The 13,785-nt window shown below is 33.6% G+C and overlaps 1 pseudogene; it reads left to right on the top strand.

Annotated features, from left to right (window-relative positions):
- The first annotated feature begins 8,562 nt into the window (after positions 1-8,562).
- LOC149565031 (nucleobase-ascorbate transporter 5-like) lies at positions 8,563-12,509 on the top strand (annotated as a pseudogene).
- Positions 12,510-13,785: the final 1,276 nt, after the last annotated feature.

The following is a 13,785-nucleotide window of genomic DNA, read 5'->3' on the forward strand; positions in this document are numbered from 1 at the left end:
AGGTAAGAAGATATTTAAAGCCAGGTTAGTTGTGAAAGGATTTGCACAAAAAAAGGGAATTGATTTTGATGAGATATTTTCTCCTATTGTTAAGATGACTTCTATCCGTATTGTTTTAAGTATTGTGGCTATTGAAGATTTGCATTTAGAGTAGCTTGATGTTAAAACAACCTCCCTTCATGGTGATTTGGATGAAGAGATATCTATGGCTTAGCCACAAGGATTTGTGGTCAAAGGTAAGGAGAACTTAGTGTTTAAATTGAAGAAAAGTTTATATGGCTTGAAGCAAGCACCTCGACAATGGTATCTAAAATTTGAAAGTTTTATGCATGAGCATGGTTACAATAGGTGTCATTCAAATCATTGTGTTTATTTTAAGAGGTTGGATGATAACAACTATATTATTTTATGTTTATATGTTGATGATATGCTTGTAGCTAGGTCTAACATGGATCACATTAAGGGGCTAAAATGCCAATTAGCACGTGCATTTTCTATGTAAGATTTGGGGGTAGTGAAAGAAATTCTTGATAAGAAGATTTAAAGAGATAGGAAGAACAGAACATTGATGCTATCTTAGGCTAATTATGTGTAGAAGGTGTTGCAACATTTCTTTACGGGGAATGTTAAAGCTATTAGCGCACCTTTACCTGGTCATTTGAAGTTGACTAGGGAGATGTGTCCCAAGACACAAGAAAAAGATGATAAGATGTCCAAGGTGCCCTATGCTTCAACTATATGAAGTTTGATGTATGCTATGGTATGTACTAGGCCAAATATTGCACATGCAGTGGGAGTCCTTAGCAGGTATATGAGTCATCTAGGAATTGAGCATTGGAATGCCGTCAAATGGATTCTTAGATATTTGAGAGGAACATCCAATAAGTGTTTACACTTTGGAGGCTCTACTACTAATTTATAGGGCTATGTTGACTTAGATTTGGTAGAGGATATTGATACCAGGTGAAGTACTATAGGTTATGTCTTTACTATTGTTGGGGTAGTAGTGAGCTAGGTTTCTAGGTTACAAAAGATTAATGCTCTATCTACTATAGAGGTAGAGTATGTTGCTGCTATAGAGGCAACCAAGGAGATGATATGGCTTCAGTTCTTCTTAGAAGAATTGGGAGATCTTAAGAAGGATAATTATTTGTTCACAGATAGTCAAAGTGCTAGTCATCTTGCAAAGAATTTAGTTCTACATTCAAAGACCAAACACATATAGTTGCGGTACCATTTCATTCAATCAATTTTGGAGGATGGACAGTTAAAGATGGAGAAGATACATACAAATGATAGTCCAACAGATATGTTGACAAAGGTAGTAACAATGGAGAAGCTGCACTCTTTTTCAGCTTTGGTTGGTCTTTTGGACTGAACATGAATAAAATAACAATAGAGTCTAGGGTGGTTTGATCCAGTGGGAGCCTCATGGAGTAGTGGCCTAACTATAAGATTAGTCTCCAAGTGGGAGATTTTTGTTTAGTGTGGAGCCTGATCAATCCCCAAGTGGGAGATTGTTAGTTTATGGTGATTGATCAGGAAAGTACTGTACACACTTCATAAATTCTTTATTTTTTGGGCCTTATTTTATCAAGATTTTGGATTGACATGTAATTATTAATTATAACCCTAAATAAGTAAAAATTCTAGTATAAAAGCACTTAGGGTTAGGGATTTTTTTCATAATTGTGATATGAAATTGGTTCTTGCGATGGTATTGAGCTATAGGGGATTACAGATTGTAATAAAGTTGTAATCACTAGATCATAATAGTATCAGACTTTCTATTTGGTGGATGTAGCCTAGGGATTGGGTGAACCACATTAAATCTTGGTGTCTTGTGTTCTTTTTTGTGTGATCTATTATTTTCTATTATTGGTTATATTTGCATGTAATTGTTATTTCTATCCATGGTTTAATCCTAACACCTAGTTCCCAGACCAACTGATAAGAATGTAATTGGTACCAAACAAGTGTTTAGGAACAAACTTAATGAGAATGGTGAGATAACTAGAAACAAAGCTAGACTAGTTTGCAAAGGCTATGCACAAGAAGAATGACTAGATTATGGGGAAATATTTTCCCCTATTGTAAGAATGGAAGGAGTAAGAACATTACTTGCATATGCTTATTACAAAGGTTTCAAAGTCTACCAAATGGATGTGAAGTCTACTTCTATGAATGGTATACTGAAAGAGGAAGTCTACATAGAACATCCAGAGGGATTTGTTGATGACAACAATAAGGATATGGTTTGCAAATTGCACAAAGCATTCTATGGTCTAAAGCAAGCACCTAGAGCATGGTATGAGAGGTTGCACAAATATCTTGTGAAGATAGGATTTGAGAGAACATATGACAACAACAACTTGTATATTAAGACAGAAAAAGGTAAGGATATTTTGATATTAGAAATCTTTGTTGATGATATAATATCTGGAGGAAAAGATATTAAATGCAAAGATTCTGCTAGTCAAATGAAACATGAGTTTGAGATGTCAATGTTTGGAGAAATCAAATTCTTTGTTGGTTTGCAAGTAAATCAATTGAAGAATGGCATATTTGTGACCCAATCAAAATACATCAACGAGATACTCAAGACATTTGGATTAGAAGACTCAAAAGTAGTTAGCACACCAATGGTTACAAGACATAAGCTATCAAAAAATGATGAGTCTATTGAAGTGAATTAGACAATGTATAGATCAATGATTGGAAAGTTGCAGTATGTTGTACATAGTAGACTAGACATTGCATTAGCTATTGGAATAGTGGCAAGATTTTTTGCAAACCCAAGAGAAAATCACCTGATGGTAGTGAAGAGAATACTGAGGTACCTAAAAGGAACTGATGAATTTGGTTTGTACTATAAGAGGAGTGAAAAGTTTGAACTAAGAGCCTACATTGATGCAAATTGGGGAGGCAATATTGATGACAGAATTAGCACCAGTGGAGGAGCACTTTTCTTGGGAAGAAGATTGATTACATGGACCAGTAAATATAAAAGTTATACCTCAGAGTTAGCAACAAAAGCTAAATATGTTGCAACTACTATCAATTGCACTAATATTGTATGGATCAAACATCTATTGCAAGGTATGAAGGAAGAAGTGAATGAGCCTATGATAATTTATTGTTATAATACAAGTACTATAAACATATCAAAGAACCCTGTAATGCATGCCAAAACAAAGCATATTGCAATCAAGTATCATTATGTAAGAGAATTGGTGGAAGAAAAATAAGTGAAGATGGAATATGTAAGCTCAAAGGAACAAATTGCTGACATCTTTACAAAAGCACTACCTAAAGATGCTTTTGAATATCTAAGAGGTAAGTTAGGGGTGATACCCCTAACCAAGGCTACTTGAAGTAAAAGTAAGACTGCCCTACATCAAATGAGTTGATTGTTGAAATATTACACATTGATGTAGAGGATACTTACTTTAGGATTCATCTTGAAGTAACAAAGTGCAAAAGTTACAAATTAGTCACAAGAAAGGTGAAAGAGGGAGAAATTGAAAGACCCTACAAAATTCTACACTTGCATGTTAAAGTTGTTGAGATGATATGTCTTTGGCATTGTTGTTAAAGAGTGAGAAAGTGCAGAAATTGATCAAATCTAGAGAGAGAGAGAGAAATTGTCAAATCCAGAGGAAGAAAAAGAGAAGTAGCAAGAAGATGATCAGAACAATACATACAAAGGGAGAGAATGAAAGAAGGGTAGAAAGGAAAGAAAAAGGATACAATAGCTAAAAGGGAGAAATAGAAGTAAACCAATCAAGAGGGTGGATCAAGAAAAGGAGATGAGAAAACTGATGATAACACAATTAGTTTTTGGCATTTGACTTACTGTTCTAACCTAGTTAACACATTGATACCATGGTTGAATAGTTTGGTCTAATGGTTGATCAGTTTGGTTTTACATCAATGCCAAAGAGGGAGATTGTTCAAAATCTAATTGAAAAGGTTTACTATCAAAGAGGGAGATTTTTGTTAAAAGAATGTTTTCAATCATTGTTTTGTCATTGATGTCAAACCTGCTATTTGTAGGAATGACAATTGGTTATAAGATCCAAGCAGTATCACTTAGTTGATTGATGAAGAGGATTTAATCAACAAGATGTAACAAAAGCACCTAAGGGAAAGGTTGAGTTATGATTTTGTAATAAAGTGCAAATATTCATTAAGACAATGGTTAAATGATGTATTTGTGACATACTCAAAGACACAGAGGTTGGCCACACTTAGAAACATTGGAGGAATATGTTGTAACAAGGTTGACTACAAAGCTTAAACTAAGTTCATTAGTGGGTTCTGAGCAAGCTAGTTCAAGTTGAGAAAATTCTTAGTTGGAGCCAAGCAAAAGGAAAATCTAGTGTGTGCTGAGTGAACTTTAGGTGCTGAGCATCAGTAAAAAATAGTTGATGTTGAGTAACACAGTGTATGCCAAGCACCAAAATTTCAATAGTGCCAAGCTATTACATTATTGGAAATGATAAAGATTCATTGAATTAGAGCTGACAAAGTTGTTAGCTTGAATTTTTTGAACCATTTAGAGGATAATGATGATGAGCTGGTGGCACAAAATTTTTATGTAAGCCATTTTTGAGCAAATTCAAGAGGATTTTTCATGATGTTTCTAGAAGAAACAAAATGTGGGTTAGATTCAATGAATCCTACCTAATCCATTCAAATAGAAATTAAAGGATGGAAGAATCAAGCAAGAAAAGAAATTCCAAACTTCTATTTAAGGAGTTGTAGACCAAGAGCTGCTCGTATGCCAAATTGCAAAGTAGCTAATGGGTGTCAAGGAGAAGACATCTAGGAGAAGGAAGAACAGAGCACAAATACTTTTCTTCAATAAGTGGTTAGAGAGAGATGATTGAATTGGTACATTGAGCATGAAGACTCAAGGAAATAAAGCTTTAAAGGAAGGGCAAGCTATCAAAAACTACATTGACTGAAAGCCAGGCAATGTCATGAGCAAAAGAGTGATCTAAAATCAGCAAGTTAAGTTGTATGTTATAATCAGGTCAAAGACTTTCTAATACTCTCTAGCAATTGTATTAGATATGAAAATCCTATGCACTTAGGTTGGTTTAATAGCCATTTGTAAATCGTTTAACAGGGTAGCATTCCAAGTGAATGTTCTAAAGTCCTCTAACCAGGCCCACTTCTAATAGGGTGGATAAATCCTCTAACAATGTCACATTTAACGGTGTGTTGTAAGCCTTTAACAGGGCAGGCCTTTTACAGGGCATCACTTCAAAAGAGTGAGAATTGAGTAGCATGTTACTGGTGGTTTTTCCCAAATTGGGTTTCACATAAATCATTGTGTTGTGTGTTGATCTTTTATGTGTTATGCTTGTATGTTGATTTACGATAACTTGTTGAATAGGAAAGTTAAAGCTTGGATGAATGAATGGTTGAATGGGCTCACTACACTTAGTGAAAAAGTTTGAATTGGACATATGGACCTTGAATAACTAATTCAACCCCCCTCTCAATTATTCTAAATAATTTCTAATAGATGACTGCACTAAGCCATAGGTAGATGATTCATAATTAAGTGATTGGTTAAATTAGGATGTAATTGAAAGCATTTGCGATTGATTTGTTATTGGTGACTGGTCAAAGGCTACTCGCTGAGGTGAAGCAATGGATGAGAGTGATGAAGATGATGACTCTACCTATGGATATTTTGAAAATTTGGAGATGAAGCTAATGATAGCCTGGAGGATAGTACAAATTTGAAGTCTATAGAAGAACAATGAAGACTAAAAATGCTTGCACTTTGTGCCAAATTTGATTCTCAATATCCTTTTGGCTATTTTTTTTTCTAGTCATACAATGCCTACTTTTAAAGATATTTAGTTTCCATGGTTCATAACATTGTGAAAAAATGTTCTTGGACAACACTGTGTATGAGATCCATCCTTAGGATATGATGCAAGATTACAAGTCTAGAGTTTCCCTTGCATGGGTGATTGCATTGCAAGAGTTGGGAAAGTCTATTTCTAAAGAATTAATGGTAATTAGGTACACAGCCACCTGGGCACAATAAATATGAGTGGGAAGAGCTAAATGACCATCTACTTTAAGGTTGGGAATTGGGATAGGTAAATGAAATGCTCGGATTAGTAGTAAATAAATTAAAAAAAAAAAAGATTATCAATTTAGCATGAACTTAAAAGTTTAGGTGGTTAATTTAATACATAGACAATAATTTATCACACACTTCACACATTATGTATAACTGGCCTTCAAGAATGTCCTAATCTAAGAAGATCATCCCAATTAGATTCTATTTGTTTCTTAGTAATTTCAGTTGTTTCTCTTAGCTCTAATTACTTTATTTTCCTATATTCTTTATTGCTTTTCAAATTTCTCAAATTTGAACTCTTCCGCTTCAAACTTAATAGGAACTCTTTGCTTTGCTGCTTTGTAGAATAATGCAAAAGGTTCCATCACTATCTGATCTACCCTCAATGTTTCTAATGTGTATAATGAGCTACACAATGGTTGAATGTTCATTAATGGTTGCACAAAAGACAATTAACACCTATTTTTGTGCCTATTACTGATCCTTTGTTCTGTTTCTTTATATTGAAGGTCATCTGCTCTTTCTATTATTCTTTCATGTTCTTAATTTCTTCAGTCTAAAGACTTTCTCTTCACTCTAAACATCTTTTCTATAGTCTAAATAGTTCTCGTTATAGAGGGGACTTTAGTATTCTTATTCCTATTTCCCCTAGTAACTGTCTCAGATATAGTTTGACCTATATGCTGCATTTATGTTTTAAAATAGCATTTCTTTATCTAATCAAGGATACTATAAAATGCTAGGATGATATTAGTCTTTTGTTCTTTCAGCATAGATTCAAACTTGCAATAGTGATGCAAGGTTTTGAAAAAAAAAACTCAGTTTCTTTTTCAATAAAGCAATATCCAATTCATGATTTACATAGACTTGAGGATTTCATTATGTATATATAGGTTCGATAGAAGAAGCATAGATGGCATAGGAAGGTATTGAAGAATCGAGACCCCATTGTAGTTTCTATTGGTTGGAGGTGCTATCAAACATTGTCTGTTTACTGACTTGAGGATAGAAATGGGTTCCATAGAATGCTTAAATACACACCAAAACACATGCATTGCCTTGCAACATTCTGGGGCCCTCTTGCACCTCCCAAATATTGTGATGGTTGCTTTCCAAAATTTATTGAACAATCAGGTTTGTTAGTGTTCATAGTAGCTTGTAGTTTTATCTAGCACATCTTAGTTTCTTTCAAAGTGTCAGGTTCATTTGACTAATTTGAGTATTAACATAGGCACCCTTTCAAATCACTGGTACTGGTGTTATATTAGAGTTTAAGCATTTAGTTTAGATTGTTAGGAAGGTTAAACTTGTGGGGCACCCCTACAAAATCTACAAAAAAATAGCCTTTATCAAATACATGTTCACATTAGCTCTATCAGTGGCTAGGTTTGAGGGTGCTTCTATTAGAACTGTTAGTGCAATTTGCAGTTAAGTGAAGAAGGTATTATAGAAAAAATTATAAATGCAATAGAGTTCTCCTATAACATATACATTTTTTTTTTTTTTTTTTTGACATGACACGAATATGATCTCATGTTGCTTGCAAGCTGTAAAGACTAGACAAAGGAAGGAAGGTAGTGTGAGGTGTACTTTTGAGGATAAAATCATTATGAGTGATATATTTTTCTTACGAGCTTTGATTCGAGTTGATATTCTACATTTCTTTAACCTTATTGCAACATCTCTTTAGTCTCATGATTATGTCTAGAAAGGCATGAAAACTTGATTATGTCTAGAAAGGCATGAAATCTTCTCTTGGAGTATGATCTAAAATGTGGATGGTCAAAAATTTCTATCATAGAAAAAGAATTTTAAACAAGGAGGGACCCATAGTGGATACATTTATATCTTTTTCTGCCTTAGTCACTGATAAATTGCATCCTATCTATGATGAATTTGAATATCTCGATCATACGAGGGTTAATGGCTCTGTTGGTAACATAGACATAAGACTATTTTCAAGACATTTACTACTAATTCATATATAATCAATTAGGCCATTCTACTATAGAACCTTCTCCACATCCTCTTCTGGAATTCTTTGGACAACGAATATGAATATCTTGCTCTAATACAATTTTAGGGCAATTATTTTTATACATCCCATATCTAGATCCCAATTTTTTTGAAGTGTACTTTGTCTATGACCTATGTACATTGTGTTGCTCTGATCCCCCCCCCCCACCCCCTTTTTTGGCATCTCTCTTATTGTAATTTTGTTATTAGTCAACCAAAGAAAGCCATTATCGCAGAAGTTAAGATTCAATTTGGCAACTAATTTGTGTTGTATTTCAATTTTTCATGTAATTCCAAAGCCCCATCATAGGTTACCTATCTGGTTGAGTTTTTTCATTAAGAGGTTGCTCAAGACTAATTAAAGGACTTCATTTATTTTCTTATAGGTTGGACATAGTATGGAGCTAATTATTGTCTTGGCTTCTACAATAGAAGCTATCTTTCTTGGTTTTCAGTACTATTTGGTTATGTTGGGTACTACTGTACTCATCCCATCATTCTTTGTTCCTCAGATGGGTGGCTCAAATATAAGTTGAAAATGCTACATACTTTTGCAGTCTCAAAAACTTTGATAATAGTCCATTATGGAGCTTCCTATGCTTCATATATCTTAAATTTTTTTGAGGGTTTTGCTACCAATGGAATCCTAATTTCTGTTAATTTAGTGGAAGGTATGTTTGATAGCTTCAACGAGGTGTTTATAGCTCTCAATTAAATAAATTAAATATCCATCCAGGATAAAAAAGCTAGAGTTATCTAGATGTTACTATTTGTAGCAAGTCTTAACACCCTTTTATAATCGTACTTTGGGACTAGGCTTCCTGCTATTATAGGAGGATCCTATGCTTTCATTCTTCTAATTGTTTCCATTGTTGGTTCTAGAAAATTTCAAAAAATAATAGACCCACATGATGTATGTAAGAAAATTGGTACATTGAGTATTCTTTGAACTTGATTTGGAAACATATATGGTTTATTACTCTTTGCTAACTTATGAATCCTTGTCTGTAGAGATTTATGCATTCAATGCTAGGAGTGTAGGCTCCACTCATTGTTGCATATAGTTTACAAATTATTGTTGGATTTAGTGATCTCTGGGAATTTTTGCTATGTCTTTTTATTTTCTGCATCTTATTTGATCCATAGGCTACAAAATTGTTTTAGATTTCATCACTTTACAGTCTCTAAGGCTTGGCATTATTATGTTGATGGTCTTGCTCTTCTCAGGTTTCTAAGTCCACTTTATGTAGTTCCTCTAATAACTCTTGTGGGGCTTGGCCTCTATGAACTCAACTTCCTGGGGTATGTATATGAGACCTATTTCCCTAGACCCTACTTGCCTAATCAAATGTCTAATTATCCTGGATTAATGACATCTTGCTTATAATAGTTTTGCTTGAATGAGTACTTTTTGAACATAATGCTAATTTTTTTCAGTGACTCTTAATTCATACAATCCTTAATTTAGGATCATTGATGGGTTATGGTTGTGAACACCCAAATCTTGGAGTGTTGTGTGGTGCACCATAATATGACTTTGTCACTTGGATATTAATCTAAGTTGGTTTTTGTGCACATCTTTCAAGTTTACAATTTAAATTCGAGGTAGTAGAGGTAATTGGTAAATAATTTTCATGCAATGAAATTGGGGGAGCAAGAAATGGATGCTCACTTTGGCTTTTAGTGATACTAATTAAGCTTGAATTCAGAGAGCATCTCATTGAAATGTTTTATTAGTCAAATATTTAGAGAACTTTAAGCTAATTAATTATTGGGCTATTGAACTTGTAAATCTCCTTATTCATGCCAGTTGGGATTTTTCACTAGATGAACTTGATCTATGGTTTTTAAGGTTTTGAATCCTGTCTTTGTTTAAATTTCTACATTCAAAATATGAACTTGGCCTGACCTATATGTAGCACATTATTTTTTTAGATTTCCTTATTATTAAGAGATTTCTTTGGAAGTTATGGTTTTACAAAGTGTTTTATACATTTGTAATTTTAGGGCATGAATGGTTAACTTCTTTTTTAATTCAGAACAACCATGTTGAATTGTATGATTTTATTTATGTTAACACTTCCATATGTTGAAGTCAAATGAAGTCTCATGTTCATTTTATAATGTTATTTATAGGTGGCTAAATGCATAGAGATAGGACTTCTACAGTTTATTGCATTGGTCTTTTTTTCATAGGTAAAACCATCAAAATTTTGAATGAGACTATTAGATATGTCAGTTTATCATTTTTTAATTTTGAACTAGTAACTTATAGTTTAAAAACTCATACACAATCTAAACCAAGAGCTACTAATTTAAAAGATTAAATATATGATTTTAAAATTTGCAAAATGAGCATTTATTTTGGTTGGGTTCCTGAAAAAATTCTTACCTCTTCAGGAGATTGGGTCTTTAGGTTCAAATTTAAAGATTTATAGGTTTGATTTTATGCTTCTAGTATTGAGAGTATACATAGTGTTTTAAACTTGTACTTGGGTCTACAGATAATGTTTTGCAGTTGGAAAATATTATGGTATTACTTGAGGTATAGTAGGTATAGTAACTAATTGAATCCCTCTTCTGTCATTTCATTATGCTTGACATATCAAGCCTGGAAAAAAATCTATTTTTGAGCACTATGCTGTCATCATTGCTGTCATAATTGTTTGGCTTTATGCTTATTTTCGCACAGTGGGTGGAGCATATAAGCATAGCCCTCAAAAAACCCAACTTCATTGCAAGACAAACAGTTCTAGATTAGTTACATATGCCCCATGGTATAGACTACTTACAAATTTCTCATGTTAAATCACATTTTTGAAAATAGTTTTCACTCATTCTTGTTACTCTGCAGGATAAGGATTCCCTATCCATTCCAATGGGGAGCACCCATATTTGATACAGGAAAAACATTTGCAATGATGGGTACTAATTTTTTACTCGTTGAGGTTAGCTTGTCAAATTCCAAATTTCAGTCTTCATATTTAATTGTTTTTTTAGTTGCTGACTACTTTGTTAATTATCCATATGTTGCAAAGTGTATTGATTGTTGTGCTTTGAATTGGTAATCTAGTAGTGCATTTTATGCTGTGTCAAGGTATGCAAGTGCCACATCTCCTCCTCCATCTATCCTAAGATGGGGTATAGGTTGGCAGGTGAGGAGTGGACTTTTTTTTCTTTACTTCTCGCATTCCTCTTTTCCTTGTGTCTGGACATTAGCATTATTAGAGGAAGGTTAGGGAGGAGATCTAATAGGTTATTTTGTAGGGAATTGAAATCTTGTTGGATGGCATGTTTGGAACTCTAAATTAGTCCACTGCATCAGTGTAAGAAGCCTGACACTTTTAGCTGCTCCTTGGCCCTCATGAAAAAGGACTAATTCAGAACTCTAAATTGTGTGTTTTCTGCATGCAATGAGAATGCTGGTCTTTTGGCATTGACACGAGTTGAAAGTCATAGGGTGATATAGATAGCAATAGGATTTATGATATTCTTCTCTATTCTTGGTGATAATCATCTTTAGTTGGGCTTTATATTCTCTATAGTATTTGGATATTATATTTTAAACCTAATAATTTATAGAGCTGATTTTGCGCCTTTGTCATTCTAGGCAAATTTGGAGCAATCTTTGCCTCCATTCCAATATCTATTGTTGCTACTTTATATTTCCTTTTTTTTTCTTTTGTTGGTATGAATGAGCAACACATATTTCTATTATGCTACAATGTTAGTCAAGTTTCAATGATTTACTCATTTCACTATCTTGGTTTTTGCAATTTATGAGAAAGCCTTGGATCAGCTTGTGATTAGTTTGCACAAATTAATACTTGTAGTTGGAAAAATGGTAACTCCATGTTGTTTTCTGAGTTTTTGTGATTTTGATGAGCAACTACTGGAGGGCTTAGCTTTCTCCAATATTGCAATCTAAATATTTTTAGGAAATTTTTTATCCTAGGTTTCTCTTTGTTCTTGCGCTTATCTATACCTCAGTATTTCAATGAGTTCACAGTTGCTTCTGGGCATGGTCTAGTCCACACTAGGGTAGGATTTCTATTCCTCTTTTTGAGGAGCTAGAGAAAGTTGATATTACATTTATTTTGGTGATATTGAGTTGAACTATTACATTTTGGAACTAAATTGTTTTTTGAACTGGATTATCTTGTAGTTCAATGACATTCTGAATGTGATTTTCTCATTACCAGCAATAGTTGCTGGATTTGTAGCAATAGTGCTGGATAGCACTTTGCATGTACATGAGAGTTCAACAAGGAAAGACTAGGGTTGGCATTGGTGGCAGAAGTCACATAAATTCAAAATTGACCCTAGAAATGAAGAATTTTATGCTTTTCCTTTCAGACTAAATAATTTTTTCCCATTTGTCTGAAGAATCGACTTTTTTATGTTAACATTGGGAATACCTCTATTATGGGCAGGAAAACAAATAATAATTTTGTATTCATTGGATATAATTTTATAGTAAGAAAACCTTTGGTGTCAATATTTTACTACTTTTCCCCATATGGGGAAAAGTTTTGAGAACTACCTTAAATAAGTCTATGCCTCGGTCAACAATCATTTAGATCTTTTTGATGGCATGTGCTTCATACACAAAAAAATAGAGTTGTGAATAGATAAGATGCTTTATAGAGTATTTTTAGATGTCATCTTGATTCAAAACTCTCAAGATGCACATGTTGTGCACAACTAGCTTAATTTGGAAAGTGTAATTATAAAGCTGCAATGGTAAATCTTTAATTGTTCATGCTTTTGATAGAATTGAAACAATGAGCATTTATTTTGGAACCCTCCTAAAAGAGGGATCAATTCAGTTTTCTGAATCTCTCCTTTTCTTAGATAGGGGAGTGCAGTAAAAACTATTGTATTTTTTAGTAGAAAGTAAAAACTGTGACAACTTTAACTTATTTTTAATATTTACCTGCTTTTTGTTCAAAATGACAATCTTTACAATATTCTTGGCTATTGGAATGGTACTGCACATTTTTTTAGATTAGGTAGTGATAAATTTACCTGTAGTGTAGTCTTTTCTTCTAGAATCCATTCATGGAAAGAGTAATTGTTTTTAAAAAAATTGATTTTGGCTTACAAATGGGGGAGCTAGTTTGTCCCATCATCAATAACTGACGCAGGAGCATCCAGAGGTATAAGGGCAATCCTGTGTCACCCAAAAAAAAAGTACTTAGACTTAGTTTTTGTTTCATGTGTTTTCATTTCTAGATACCCATTTGGGTCAAATAAAGGTTCCAACTCTCATAGTTCCACTATCAGTGTTCTGGGTTAGAGTATTTAAGCACCTTGGGATACGTGTAAATGCCAAAAAAATAGGACTATGTAATTGAGCCATAATTATGGTGAATCAGAAGGTGTAAATTGGAGGGAGGATTAAAATTGTAATTTAGAATATTCTAAAAAAAGAATTAGGGCAAAAGACTGTACGATTTGAAAGTTATCACAATTTTGTCAATTTTTGGAGACCTCCTAAGAATGCTTCAAATTTAGGTTCATGACATTAAATGACCTTGTATAGGGCCAAATAATGGGGGATGAGTGAAGCTACCCATAGGGCTATAGAGAACTTCAAGAGCTTTCCAAGAATGTAAACAGTTTGTCAATCGGAGCTATAGTTCAAAAGTTGTGCCTCC

This window comes from Cupressus sempervirens, chromosome 3 (assembly GCF_028749045.1).
Source record: "Cupressus sempervirens isolate cs-2001-9-10 chromosome 3, ASM2874904v1, whole genome shotgun sequence".
Classification (NCBI taxonomy): domain Eukaryota; kingdom Viridiplantae; phylum Streptophyta; class Pinopsida; order Cupressales; family Cupressaceae; genus Cupressus; species Cupressus sempervirens.